This window comes from Hevea brasiliensis, chromosome 5 (genome assembly GCF_030052815.1).
Source record: "Hevea brasiliensis isolate MT/VB/25A 57/8 chromosome 5, ASM3005281v1, whole genome shotgun sequence".
Classification (NCBI taxonomy): domain Eukaryota; kingdom Viridiplantae; phylum Streptophyta; class Magnoliopsida; order Malpighiales; family Euphorbiaceae; genus Hevea; species Hevea brasiliensis.
The window spans coordinates 14,878,777-14,894,760 of record NC_079497.1 but is presented as its reverse complement, the minus strand read 5'-3'; positions in this window follow the sequence as shown (position 1 = coordinate 14,894,760).

Genomic DNA, 15,984 nt, shown 5'->3' with positions numbered 1-15,984 from the left:
GAATAAATTCAGGTAATTTTGAATTATACTGCTGGCATGGCAATATCTGTACACCTATCAAAGTAGGAAGGTGTTTAGATCATCCTAACAGTATGATTCAAAACTACCCTCATGTTATTTAGAAATATAAACAGAGTAAGGTGAAAGCAAGTATGTCCCTTTTGTCTAAAAATAGTGAGAGTCCTAATATCGGGTAAGTACTATCTAATTGGATAGTTCTATCTTATGAGGTAGTTTGCTACAGCTTCCAACTAATGTGATAGTTCATCTCAAGGTCTAATTTTCTAAAGCCACAGGTTCCCAAATCACCCCTACTGTAAACAGTAGAGCCTCATTCCACCACCATGATACTAACGGAAAAATTCCACGGGTATCATAGTAGATGGAACGAGTTCCGATCTGAACAGAAGCCTTCACGGATACTAATGAGGTAAAACTCACGGGTACCGCTACATGACTCCCTCCTATTTCTAAAAGGGTAAGAAAGCCTGGGTATAGGGCTGAAGTGTGTGAGGACATTGTGTAAGTAATCAGTGTGTAAATGGACATATTTACCTCTTCCCTGTACGGGGGGAGTTTTAGACGAAAATTACTGTAATAAATAAAACAATCAAAATAAGCAAAATTATTAGAAAGAATAATAATAATTAACATATTAAGACTTTTGAATTTTTAAGTTAAGCCCCCCTAATTACGATTTTAATTTACAAGAGCACAAAATTAAATCTGCTTTTGGACCTCTAAACCAGGGTTAAGGTGATCAAGTCCCTAGTGGAGTCGCCAAGCTGTCGCAAGGGTTTTGCGGTCACCGGATGAATTCTCACCGAAGTGGGAAAAGTGAGGAGTAGTCACTTTAATTTTGAGAGAAATTAAAGAAAACCATTTGTAAATATTAAAATCCACTTTGAAAAATAGAGATTCTAGGTTCAGGGTCCGTATACGGGTGGGGAAGGTGTTAGGCACCCCACCTCGTCCCTCAACGAGGGTAAGCAGATTTAATGTCGTGCTCTTCATAAATTAAAATTGATAATTAGGGGGTTAAAATGACGATGTTAATCCTTGGTATGGATAAAAGGAATATTTGATATTTCACTATTTAGGGTTGCCCAAGAACACACGTACATGAGATGACCCTCCAGTGAATAGGTGTTGTGTAATGGATTTTTATTTGGGGGTTAATTCAAATATTAAATTTGTGATATTTTAATTTGGATTTAAGCTAAGAGAATTTGGGTAAGAACTCTTTCCCGATCTCTTAATGTGTTTTGTTTAAAATTTAAGCGGAGAATTTCGGGTAAAAACTCTCCCCCGATCTCCACATATTTTACTAAGATTTTGGTCGAGAATTCGGGTAAGAACTCTCCCCCGATCACTTAATGTATTTTGTTTAAAATTTAAGTGGAGGATTTCAGGTAAGAACTCTCCACCAATCTCCACATATTTTATTAAGATTTTGACCGAGAATTCGGGTAAGAACTCTCCCCCGATCTCATAGTGTATTAGGAACTTAAGTTAAGAACTCGGGTAAGAACTCTCCCCTAATCTCTTAGTGTTAAGGGTTTTAAGTTGAGAACTCGGGTAAGAACTCTCCCCTAATCTCTTAGTGTTAAGGGTTTTAAGTTGTGAACTCGGTAAGAACTCTCCCCCAATCTCCTAATGTATTCTGTTAAATATTAAACTGAGTTCGGGTAAGAATCCTCCCCCGATCTCTTAATGTGTTGCGCTTAAATTAGATTGAGTTCGAGTAAGAACTCTCCTCCGAACTCTTAATGTGTTTATATTAGAAAATTAGGCTGAGCTCGGGTAAGAACTCTCTCCCGATCACTTAATATATTGCATTTAAAAATTAGGCTGAGCTCGGGTAAAAACTCTCCCCCGAACTCTTAACGTGTTTATTAGAATGGCATTTTGTAAGAACTTTGAACTAAGGATCCAGGTAAAGGGTCTCTCTTGACCCCATTTTTTTGGGAATGGGCTACCGATGACACAGGAAACCTGTGTAATGCTTTTCCTAGCCTACGGGACCTTATAATTAGATGGAGGACGAAAGGCCGAACTCCTTGCCTATCTTTCGCGTGATTGCTTTATCCGAACTCTTTGATTTGCGACATCCAATCTCTTTTTAGTTGCTCACCCGGGATCTAAACTTATCCTGATTCTCGATCCATTATATTATTGCCTGGGCTCGTTACGAGGCCTGACCTCATAACTTATTTGTTAATTTTACTTCCGATCTATCCGACCTTTGCTACACCTATCTTCCTTTATCATTTTTCATTTATTCAGACCAAAACTCTCATGTTAAAGTACCCCTGCTTATATTCTTTAGAGTATTTTCTAGCCACCTATGACTTGAATGCATACTCTATAAGGAAATGAAAACTAAGTGACGATAAATGGACTTTGCGAGTGAATAAAAAAAAATGAGACACAGGAAATAACTTCAAGCCTATTCTGAGACTTAATATGACTGGATATAAAAGAAACTTTAAAAGAAAACTTGAGAAAACAAACCAAGGGTATTTAACGAAATGACAGTGTTGACACTTACCTGTGGAAAGTTAAGGAGATAGATGAGCTGACTCCAGTATCCACAAATCTTGCAGAAGTGAAAGCTGAAGGCCGAAGGACTCGAACTTATCCGAGATAAGGGGAATAGGTCGGAACGAAGTTGAACTCGGAAGATTATGCACAGATACTAGAGCAGTAGGAATGAGGCGGAATGAAAATGGTTTCAGAGGGTGGTGCACAGGCACTGAAAATGAAAATCTCAGGGTTTAGAGCTCCTTTTAGTGAAATACTTCAGAAAATTGGTTTCTAAAGTTTCTCAATACTTCGAAAGCTCAAAATGGCAAGACTAAATCAAAATCCAGATTCTTTCCACGATAATCACCACCTTCTTTTTTTTCCTCCCTTCTACAGTGTTGCATGCAGGTATTTATAGGGAACAGGTGCCCAAAATGAAGGGTCAGGATCTCGCCAGGGCGAGACAGAGAGCCTAGATTCAAAAGGACATAATCTGATATTTGAGAATTAAAGAGAATCAAAATGGAGGTTCAGGATTCCGTTCAGAATATCCATGCTTTCTCCTCTTAATCCAATGGTCAAGGATCTTGCCTTATGAAATGGATCTAAAAGTCGGGAATAAAAAGTGCCAAATCTGTCATCTGCTTTTGATCCGAGGGCTCCAGATCCATCCTTACGATTATGATCAATGGTGGAGATCAAGATGCACAGGGATGCTTTAACTGTTTTGGCATCTGGCGGCTAGGTGGGTGTCTTTGCAAATGAGATGTGCGGTGAGGATTTTATCACGCCTGTAATGCTTTAACTAACTCGAATCTGACAATGAAGAGAGTTAATTGAAAATTCTAACCAATAGTTATTTAACCCTTATGCGCTTTCTGATCTCTATAGGTCGTCTCTTGTTTCTTCCTATCTTCCCATTATGACCATCCTCTTTTAGGGTTATTATTCCAATCTCTTGCATCGGGTCTCCTCTTATTTCCTGATCTCTCTCATTCCTGATCTTTCCTCTCCATCCAACTTGCATTGATCAAAGCAATAAATTCTTCAGTTACCAATGCGTCCACTTCAGATTTTGTATGTAGTAAATGCCAAGGCCCTATATATATGCAGCAATAGGAAATCACCTTCACACTTCACTTTTCCTTTTTCAGTTTATTTTCAATGCACCACTTCCCCATTCTAGCTTTTCCGGTGAAAATTCTAATTATGATGGCCATTTTGATCTTTTTTCAACTGTTTCCTTCGCCCCTCGCCTAAAAATTTATGACCCCGGTGATCGAAGAGCTATGAGAACGTCATCTAATGACAGTGAGGGAACCAGACTAATTTACCGATCAAGATCGAAAATGACGGCTGTGCCAATCTCGAATCGATCTATCGATACAATCGGTAGACCGATCTCGGACAAGAAGACTGCTAATTTCAATCTTGATGTCAGTGCCCGCCTCTTGAAGTTCATTTGGCTTCCAACCATATCAGGCATCCCGACTGCAGCTCAGTTCTAGTCAATGACATCGGCGATGACTCCACTCAATATCATGAGAGTCATAGTCACCCTATTTGAGCTGCACATCTATCCAATATTTGTGGCTAGCTTTCTAATCAAATATATCTTTTGATTTAGCCACAAGACTAGGCTTTGACATAGGCCAGCATTCTGGGCCTCGAAGTAGTCTTAAGCTAGGTATAATGTAGTGCTGATTTTGAGAGATCGCCCAAATGATGTAATCCGATCTTTTGAGATCGCCCAAATGATGTAATCTGATCTTTTGAAAATGAAATGAAATTTTTATTTGAATGTTTTTATTTTGTTATTGCATTAGTTATTTTTCATATCTCTGATAAGTGTACCCGATTTGATCCCTAGACGAATCGCCATTCGCCGATTCGTGGGTTTGGAACTTTGTTTAATCCGATGACCTTAGTTAACCGATCTCATTTATCCAATTTTTTTATTATGTTTTTGAAACCTTCTTGCGATGTGTCAAAGAGGTGGCCCGGTCCCACTAACCGATGCGTCACTTGGGACTTCGTGAGCATTTAATGCTCAGACGAGTATAAATAGGGGATTGGTGAGTCATTTGTTTCCTTATGTCATTTTCAGACCTTCCCCTGGCAATCTCAGCACTTCCTCTCATTTTCTAAAGTTTTCTGGCATCAATTTATACTCCGGTAAGGGTTTCGATCTTTTCTCGATTAATTTCTTTTTGTTTTCTGAAAATGAGCGATACCGACGGTTAGAGAGCTGCTAGTCCTCCCTCCGTTCATATCTCGTGGACGTCGAACGAAGTTGAGGTGGTCAGGCCAAGTGGGCGACCTGAACCTTCTACCACCTCTGTCTTGGCCCACTGTCGGGCGGCCCAGTCAAAACAGGCATCTTCTTCAGGGAAAGAAAACTTACCCATGGATGAGTTACCGTCAGTCCTCAAGGAAACTGATCTGCAGTCCATTAGCCAAGAGTACAACCTTCGAACTGACTCCTTCGAGCTTATCAGATGTCATGCCGATCTCCGAGCTGATCCTTTCTTTGATGAAAATGATGTGATCATGGTATATAAAGAATAATTGAAAGCCGAGCTTCGGTTTCCCCTGGACAATTTCTTTAAAGCCGTTCTGAAGTTCCACCATATATGTGTAGCCCAAGTGCACCCGAACTCATCACAGATTCTGGTGGCTTTCAGAGGCTTGTGCCGAGCCAAAAAGCTCGAGCCTACAGCAAAGGTTTTTGCTGAGTTGCATAGGCTCACTCGATGAAAGGACGACGAATATTGGTTCTTCCAAGCCAAGCCGCACTGTGGGCTTTTTACCGATCTCCCTTCTTCTTTGAAGAATTGGAAGAACCGATTATTTATATTGAGGAGTAAGATTTCGAATGGCTTCGAGGGTATCCCACGCAGTTGGCAGTACTCGGTTCCTTCTGTTCCAAAGAAGATTGCCCTAAATAGAGATGAGGACGTGATGGTAAAGGAATTGAAGGATCAGGCGGCCACTCACAAGTATTCATGCCTAGATGCAGTTATGGCCGAACTAAAGTGGTGGCTAATGTAGATGATCGCCAATGAAGATTATGAGCTACAGCTCTCTGACCTCAGACCCGGGATCGGTATAACCTAAATCTTTAGCCTCCTAACTTAGGTGATCTCACTAACTTATTTTCCGTGCAGGTATGGCTGGAGGCGAGGGCACGAAGGAGAGCGGTAAACGAAAAAGGGAGGTCACCCTGAAAGTACGCGAAATAAAGATTGCTGCTATATCTCAGACGCCAGGGCGAGACTCGGGAGAAGTGCCGGGCTCTTTGTCCCGACCTTTGGAACAGCCGATCCCCGAGGTAGAGATCGCTCCTTCCCCTCCTCGATAAGATGAATCGCCACCTCCATCTGTTTCTTCAAGTGCAGAGGGAGGGTCTTCCCAACCTACTATGAGAACCCTTTCTCGTGGTGCCCAGGTCCTCTTTCACTCGCTAGAGAAGAACCGCTCGATTCGGGGGAATCCTGGCCTGGCCAAAGTTTTGGGTGCCACCATCTGCTTCCAGAACGACCGGAATAGGCTGACTCCGAATAGCATTGATGATCTCCTGACTCAGACAATGAGCTTAAGCGTAGAGAGCCTTGTGAATCAACATATAATCAGAGAAAAGGCTCATCTCTAGAGACAGGAAATTCTGAAGGCGGTCCAGGATGCCGCTTCTGCCAAATCACAACTTTCATCTGCTTAGGACTACATTGCTGAGATTGAGGGTCAGACGAAATCTTATGAGGATAGGATAGCCGAACTGGAGCGGGAACTCGAAGAAGCTCGAGCCTGTCGAACTGCCAATGTCACTCGCCTTACCGAGGAGATCAGAGTGAAAAAAGAAGAGGTCGTGACGAGGGAAGCTAGTGCTTATGTGAATGCGCATGGCGATCTTCTGGCCGAGCTTGTAAGGCGCAATCCTGAGGAAGACTTCTCCTGAATGGTAGATCTTGTCCCTAGGGTTGAGGAGGAGAGTGAGGCGGAGCTCGAGAGAGAGAGAGAGAGAGGATGAGAGAAATGATAATGTACCCAAGGAGCAGGTTGGGGGAAACCCTCCTGCTGAATGACTTGTATATTTTCATTTTGAAATGAATTGAAGTCCTCTTTTTTTTTATGTTCAATTTCTTGATGAGACCAAATTGCCTGAGTATTTAACTGATTGAATGTAGTTGAACATTAAACTTGAAAGCGACTATTAATCAGAAGATAAGAGATCGGAAAAACATTATACGCGAATATAAGATCGGACAAAGCCATGACTAAATAACGAATGAAACTTTAAAATATTAGGATTGCAAAGATTTGACACTAACTTGAACTTTTAAGATCAGAAACATTATTAGACCAGATAGAAACCTTAACTTCATTCTAAGGAATATCTAGGGCATTCAAGCGAGAAGCCCGATCACAACATTAGTCAAATGAAGTTCTGCGGTATTTCTACACAGAGAGATAAGAGAACATCAATAGCCAGATTGGATGATTTGGAAACCCGATATTGACTCGAACTCATCTGACAAAGACCAAGAGATCGAAAAAAAAATCTAACTCTAGCGTGAGATCGATTTGTTCCAGGGATGAGCAATCGATAAGTTCGGAAAAGCTACCTGTGATCAGATAATAAAATTTCGATTTTAAAAGACCCTTGCCTTCGTAGGTCGACCAAAATATGGTGTCTACAGACACGACAGTCGGGTCAAGAAAGAGAATAAGACTTAAGAGTAATGCAGCCAAAATTGAGTTATGGGGGATATAAAGGAGTTAATTAAGGAACAAATTAAAGAGCCCATACTAGGATAAGATTGGAAAAAATAAGGTCAGGATTTAAAGGAAGCAAATGCAGTTTTAGAAAGGAATGACACTAGGGAGAATGTTTATTACGGTATAGAATTCAGAAGCACAAAACTCAGAGCAGGTCAAATTAGAAAAGTGTTAGGAGCCAAACCATGGAGTTCAAAATTGTAGGGTATGGGTCAAACTCTGTTTATTCTTATTTCTAAGATGAAGTAGATAGCACGGGGATAAGATTCATTTATGTTTATAACAATAGGAGAAAAGTTAGTTGAGGAATGCAACTAGAGCAAGCAATAATTTTAAGATGTGCAATGGTATTCTAAACTGTTCTATCAGGCAAAGGAGTGAATTAATGTGTAGTAAGTTAAATAAAAGGGAACCTAGATGGTGGAAAATAGCACATAGGCTTAGGTCATGAGTAGAGACAGTGAGATAGCGGTTATGGGGTATGTGGCTAAGGGTTAGATAAGTATTTATAATATGGCCAATAGAGTCACTTTATAAGGAAACATGAATAAAAATAAGTGACAAGATAATAGTAAGAGAATATTAGGATTATTCAAAACAGACTAAAGGCTGCATCAGATTGTCAGAAGTCTTACATAGACTTAAAAAAAAGAGATATTGAATATAATGTGGGTGAGAAGGTATTTTTAAAGGTTTTTTCTGGAAGAAGATCATGAGATTTGGCAAGAAAGGAAAATTGAATCCTCACTTTATAGGACCATACGAGATTCTAGAAAGAGTGGGTCCATTAGCACACAAACTTGCTTTACCTCCAGAATTGAAGTAAGTCCAGAGTTGACTTATGATGAAGAACCCATAAGGATCTTGGCACGTGAGATGAAACAGCTGAGGAATAAGCAAATACATTTAGTTAAAGTGCTATGGAACCATTATTCAGGCCAAGAGACTACATGGGAACGTGAGGACACGAGGAGACAACACCCACAATTATTCAAAGACTAGTTCCAGGTAAATTTCAGGACTAAATTTCTTTTAAGGAGAGAAGAATTATAACACCCTCATATTAGGCAGTTCCGTACATTCTACTATTCCGTCGACTAATGTCTGTTCGAACAACTAGAATATCGAGAACCATAATTAAATTATAGAGAGAAATCATAAAATAAATTAATAAAGATTAAAAGAGGTTGGATAAAAATAAGAGAAATGAAGCACAAATTAGTTAAATGAGCCTAGTCCCGGCGATGGGTGACCTACATGGGAAGTGACTGTAAGATCAATTGTTATCCTAAATTCGTGTGGAACTCTGTAGAGCCCTAAATCAAGGATTAATTTAGACATAGTTAGGAATTTGAAAATTAAAGAAATGAAAAGAAAATAACTACAAATAAGTGAATCAAAACATAAGGACTCATCGGGTATTATGGAACAAGATGGACTATAACCCGATGAGGGGCATTTTAGTCAATTCACTTTAAGAGTTGAATTTTGACCTAAATGTCCATTTAAAATGAGTAAGATTGAAACACTATAATGAAATTAAAATATGGAGATGTGTATGGAAAAATTAATGGGGACACATAAGGAATTAAGAGAATTGTATAAAAATAATAATAATTAAAATTAAATTATTTAAATTATGGATAATTATCCATCCATGTAAGAAGACAAAAAGGAATTAAAAATCAAATAACTCATCCTCTTCTACCCCTCCCTTGGCCGGCTCCCTCTTTCCCTCCTCCTTCCTCCATTTTCATCCAACTAAAGCTCCATAACCCCAATTTCTTCCCTAATTACCATATAAAAATTAGTAGGAAACCTCTAATTAGTCTATAATTGGAAGATTGGAAGAAAGAAACTCAAGAAAATTTGAAGGATTTTGAAGTTTAGAAAATCACCATTAGAGGTAAGCTCTCTTCCAAGCTCAATTAGTTATATATTCTATGAATTAGAGTTAATTTGTGTAAAAATAACATGAAAAATGAAAGAAATCATACTTGTATGAGGAAAGAGAATTTCGGCCAGCAAAGGGGAGTTAGGGTTTTGTGTGTTTTGATTTAATCAGACATGAATTCTAGCTTAATTGGTAAAAATTAGGGCTTGGTGAAAATTAGGGCTTTTGTGGTATGAAGTTAAATTAGTGTTATTAATGTTGAATTATGGTCATTTGATGTGCTTTGGTTGAAAATTGGTGTTGGTTTGGTTAAGAGATTGATGGAAGTGAATTTGAACAATTGGTGTTGAATCTGGACACTTGAGTTTAGTGTGTTTAGAAGCCTATAAGTTGAGCTACACAACTCCAATTGGTGTGAAACCAATTGGAAATGAAACAGAAGACATAGGGCTAAAATTTTTATGAAGAGAGTCTGCCCAGAAAATGACCATAAGTTATCTCAAATTAGGCTTGAATCCGAGTTACCAATTATGAACCTGGAGAAAATGACCATATGAACAACACTTATTCAATTAGCATAACTCACTCTAGAAAACTCCAATTTAGGTAATTCTTGAACCTATGGAAAATTTGGAATTTCAGGATATGACACTCAGAATAATGTTTATTTATTTATCCATAACTTGAGATTCAAAACTTCAAATTGAATGATTCAAAAAAGAAAATAAAACAAAGACATAGAGGAACAACTTTCATTAAGATCACCTTTCTAAATTATGATTGGAACTAGGTTAGAATTTGGTTCTAAAGTCAGGGTCTAGAACTGTCCTGAACCCAGAATTCAATGAAATTTGCAAAGTTAACTTAGGGATTCATTAGACATTTATTTGATTAGTTATTGGTGATGATTAGGATGAGTATTGAAACACTTCAATTGTGTGTTTTCAATAGAAAATGAGCCTTCCAAGTAAGGGAAAAATTGAGTTAAGTCAAGAGAAATATAAAAAGGTTTGTGCACAACTAGCTTTCTTCTTTATTTTAAAATTTGTAATTGAATTGAATGGAATTTATATGAGCTACTTATGCTTTTCCTTTGCATTAGAGATTTAAGTATATTGTTTTGAAAATTCTTAATTGTGAAATGAATTAATATTATAGAAAGGCGGACTTTGGCCCTTAATTTCATTGTAGCAAGGGGGTGGGCCGGTATTTGAATGTGTTTTGAAGTGTTTTTGTGAACTTGATGTGTTTTGAAGTGTTTTTGTGAACTTGATGTGTTGCCAACTATGTGCATAAATTTGCAACAACAAAATATGTTTATTGATTTGTTAAAACGTTTTATGAATGGAAATTACTTTGAATATGTTTTGAAACCACAGTTGACATAACAATATGATTTGTGTTCCTCATTAGCTTGCCTAGTGAGACGTATTGGATATGATCTCCTCCACTTGTAAGGTTGAGTTTCCCTCTCTGATTTGCCAGTTGAGGTTGATTCAAATGAGTACTCATATTTGTTGGCTAGCCTTTGTTGCCTCCTTTAGGCTTGGTTATTGAGGGAAGTTTGCTTTGTTATGGTGTACAACAAAGTGAGATTCCATACTTTAAGCAGAGTGCATAATTTGAAGGAGCAAATAAGCTATGGTAAGATGATTATTACTTTTATACAACCACAAAGAATATTACGAACTAAGAGTATGACTTTCATGAAAGTCTCAATCTTTCATACTATAATATAATATGGAGATCCATAGCCTTTTTTTAATTTAAAAAAAAAAAACCTATTTTGAGGGCGTCCTTTAAACTTTGCAAAAATCATTTCATATTTGCGAAAAGATAAATAAAGTAGTTCCACGCAATGTAGCACCGTTAAGAAAAAATTTTATAAATAAAATTTTGGAAAAAATAATATGTAATATCATAATTAAACCTAGTCATGAGACTTTTCGATAATTAATCAACTTAGACACCACGTATTAAGTGAAAAAATCTGAATAATTTAACCTGTAGCATTGCATAGTTTTTAAGTATAATAACTTAACACAATTTATTATCATAATTAATTTATTGAGAGTATGAAAATAATTATTCAAAATTAATTTTTCTGTTTTTTTTAATAAGGAATTTAAATTTATCATTAAATTTAGTAATAGATTATCATATTTGCAAACTTGGCACTTCATTAGAAATTTTTTTTTTTCATTTTATCCATAAATTTAAAAATTTATTACTAATACTGACAGAAAATCCATTGATAATAGCAATGGATTAAAAATCTATTATTAATTAATTTATCATTGGGTTTTGCTAAAACTCACTCATTTCATTGTTAAAATGGATTAACATAGATTTTTATAAATAATGGATTTTTTCATTATTGAACTGTAAAATTTTGTAATGATAAATTTCATAAATTTTTTTAAAAATAAATTTATAAAATTAGTAATTAAAATTAAGATTTTTAATAATTTAAATAAATATAAAAATTACAAAAATTTTATATCTATTTTCTTTTACAGAATTCCCAAAAAAGAAAAACGTGGGTCCAATCCTGATTAAGGGTGTGCAAACGGTCGGTTAGGTTCAGAATCGAACCTAACCGACAAAACCGAAAATCAAAAATAAAAAATTTTAAAAACCAAACCGAACCGATTGATAAGAGAAAATCGAACCGAATCGAACCGATAAATTTCGGTTCGGTTCGATTTTAAACCGATCAAACCGAAATTTATAAAATTTCATATTTTTAACATTAAATCTAAATAATAAAAACATAAAAACAAAAAAAAAATAGAAATTAAAACTCAAAAATCTAAAGGTTCGGTTCGGTTTTCTTTGATTTCGGTTCGGTTCAATTCGGTTTGATTCAATTTGATTCAATTTTTTTTTATTTTCTATATATATTAATAATTTTGGTTCGGTTCGATTTTTTTAATTTTTTTTATGAAAATAACCGAACCGATTAATCAAAATTATCAAAATTAAAAACCGAACCGAACTGATTAAATTTTAAAACTAAACCGATTGAACTGAATTACTCTGTTCAGTTCGGTTTTTCAGTTTAAACCGAAAACTGCTCTCCCCTAATCCTGATCACATTGAAAGAGGATTCAAAGCCTTAGCTCTTGAACTTCATGGATTAAAACCCTCCACTTTTATAAAGTTTTATAAAGTTTAGAATAATATTATTTCATAAAATATTTTATTCTCCCAAGATTCTGTATTTTTTAGTGGGATTATTGTTGTTAATAACTTTTTTTTTCTTTATCATATAATTTATATATGTATAATTCTTTATATAAATTCTTCATATATATATATATATATATATATATATATATATATATATATATATATATTAAAATTATAAATAATTATTTTCTTTTTCCATTCAAAAGCTTTACCCGGTTTTGATGCTTAAAACCAATATCCCTGACTTCTCCTTATTTTTTATTACAAAAATAATTTGCAAAATTTTATATTTTATAGATAAATTCGAACACAGTTTCTTTTTTCTTTCTATCGTTTCTCTTTAGGCGTGTGTAATCATTTTCCCAATAAATGTGGGGCTTTGTTGTTTTTTGAGTTCATAAATTTCCGTAAAATTAGTGGAGCATATATATATATATATAAGAGGTTTGTGACAATTATTAATTTTTTTATATTAGGCAATTTAAAATTTTACGCATGAAGATAATTAAATATGATAGTAAATAATATTATAGATTAATTTTCACATATCGTATTAAATTTATATTTTTGATCTATTAGAGTTAAAATAATAAGAAATTAAAAGTGAATATATAGTAAGAGGAGTCAAGTCAAGTTTAGTTAAGTCATTTTAGTAGAATCAACTCCGAGTTGAAACAATTAAATCATGTCGATAGTCTTCGTTATTCTCGTAGTCAGGGAAAATTTCATGTAACGCCCCTACTCCAACCACTAGAGGAATTGTCCGCTTTGGCCCATCCCATCCTAGGCTTTATGGTTTTGTCCCATAAGTAGAATGGAAAACTTTTCAGAATGTCACCCATCTTAGGATTTCTCTTAAGCAAGCACGCTTAATCCCGGAGTTCTTCCAACTCTCCAGACCATTCCACTAAAAGGTGCCTCTAGTAATTAATTTATTCCATTTCAATATATGATTCGGTTTATTTTTGCCTCCTATTTAGTCAAGGTCTCAAGCGAGGCCCCGCCTCCAGTCACAAATTATTTTCCTTTGCCGCACGAGATGTTATGATTGAAAATAGCTTTCAGTAGGCAGAAGAGTTATGCAGATCCAAGACGGAGGGGACGTAGAGTTTGCAATAGGCAATTACGTATTCCTGAAGGTCTCTTTGATGAAGGGAGTTATGAGTTTGGAAAGAAGGGCAAGTTGGCACCTCGATATATTGGACCTTTTGAGGTTACTGACAGAGTCAGAGCAGTTGTTTACTGGTTGGAGCTATCACCCAGTCTCTCCTATGTTCACCCAGTCTCTCCTATGTTCACCCAGTGTTTCACATTTCCATGCTTAGAAAATACATCCTTGATTCTTCCCATGTATTGCAGCCAGATACCATAGAGCTAAGTAAGGACTTGACCTACGAGAGACAGCCAGTAACTATAGTAAACTACTAAGTGAGACAGCTAAGGTCAAAACAAATTCCCATTATCAAGGTTTTGTGGAGGAGCTAGTCAGTAGAAAAATGCACTTAGAGTCAGAGCGGAATATGCGCAGCAAATCCCCCTATCTGTTTAATATGTAATTCTGTTTCTTTATTCTACATTGTGTAAAATTCGAGGACGAATTTTCTGTAAGGGGGGAAGAATGTAATATCTCTAATTTTTAAATAATTATTTTATATATAAATATTAGTGTTTTATTGTATTAAATATTTTGAGAATTTTTTTAAAATTTCTGAATTTTTAGAATCGGGTTTGATTTCCCAAAAATATTAAACTTTGATGATTTTTAAAAAATTAATTTAAAGTCCACGTGACAAAAATAAAAATATATTTAGACTCTAAAAATTTTTTTGAGTTTTCTATAATTTTTTCGAAATTTTTAGGTCTCGGTTTTTATTCCAAGGAAAAGTAAAAATTTAATTTTTAAGTATTTCTAATCGGACCAGCCGAATCAAACCAGACTAGATTGGACCGATCGAATCGGACTGGCCTCTTCCCTTTTTTCCCCTCCCCTCTCCCATGTCGCTCTTGTTGCTCTCCCTTCCCTCTCCTTTTTCTCTCTCCTCCCTCCTCCCTTCGCCGGCTAGCCACCACCCCAGCCTTCCCCGGTCGCCAGCGCACCTCTAGGACGTCTCCCCATCACCGGCCGACGCCCTAGCTGGCCGAAAAATCGCGCCAAAGCTCCCCCCTGCGAGGGCACTGTTTCGGCTTCTAAGGCCGATTCTAGCCGATCTGGCCACCAATTGGATCGGGTCTTATCTCAAACATTATCTATACCTCGAGAGCTTTCCATAGACACCAAGAATACCTAAATCCATTGATCGGTTTGTCCAATTTTTGTCCAGAAAATTTTAGCCCATTTTGACTTTTGGGCTAAATTTTTAGCAAACCGTGAACCCCATGAAAAATTTGAGAGTATCGGAGTGCTCCCCTCGACAAGAGCTTCGTGGCAATACTCATTTAAAAATTTTTTGACATCGTTTTTTGATGAGTTCCATGGAACTTCACAATATTTTTTTGAGTATTAAATGAGCTTAAAAAATTTTCTAAAAATTATGTACTAACCATCGTGTTATGAGCTCCACATAGGTATATTCGATTCACAGAAATTCGACTGTCAATCGGGTTTGCATTTTCAAATCGGACAGACAGGCAGCTGAAGCTACTTCAGAACCGAATCAAGATTATAGGCTATTCCATTGTTTTCAGATGTCCTGAATACGTTTCCAGCATCAGAATTGGTGTAGGCAAACCTGAACCCTAAGTTTCCTTAATTATTTAGTTTTTGGTTTAGATTAAAAATCCATAAAATATTCATGGATAGTTAGAAAATTATAATTCCTTTTGTATTAGCTTAGTAATATTGCTAAAGACCTCGAAAAAAATTTTAGAGCTCATTTGTGTAGTTTTTACAAAAAGGGTTAGTTGTATGGACTAAATTATAATTTTTTTAAATTATGATTGTTAACTGTTTGGATGGGCCCAGGAGAGGCCATGTCATGTGATTGAGATATGGTTGTGTGACTTATGGATATAAAAGTGTATTTTTGAGCCCTCTTGCAGGTTGAGTAGATCCTAGGTATAGGAAAAATTCTGCCAGATTTTCGGCACAACTTAGGGTGTCTTTGGTTCTTTTTAAGCTTGTATTGAGTCAATTATATTAAATAATTATAATGCAATTGTCAAGTGAGCCAAGACAGCCTTCCTCCTCTGCCCAGCCACCACTGTGACATCGGTTTATGTCTGTGAGTAAAATATTGATTTTAATTATAATTTCAATATTATATATATTCAAGGCATGCCCATGCATCACTTATAAATATATATTTACGTAGTTAAATACTAGGCACACTTTATATTGCATTTTTAATTGATGAAATGAATATAGATGTTGTTTTATGATAATTTAGAGCTGTGTGCGTATGTAGTATGTGTATGTGGTGATATTGGATATGGGCAAGACAGGTAAACGTGGCTGGACTTAACTCACTAGGACCCAATCCTATTGTGGTTAAGACGGAGTTAGCATGGCTCGAGTTGATCTCGCTGACCCCCGCATTTGGGCTATTAAGAGAAAGTCTGGCTTGAGATGTACTTGCTGATAGAGGTTAGATTAAAGA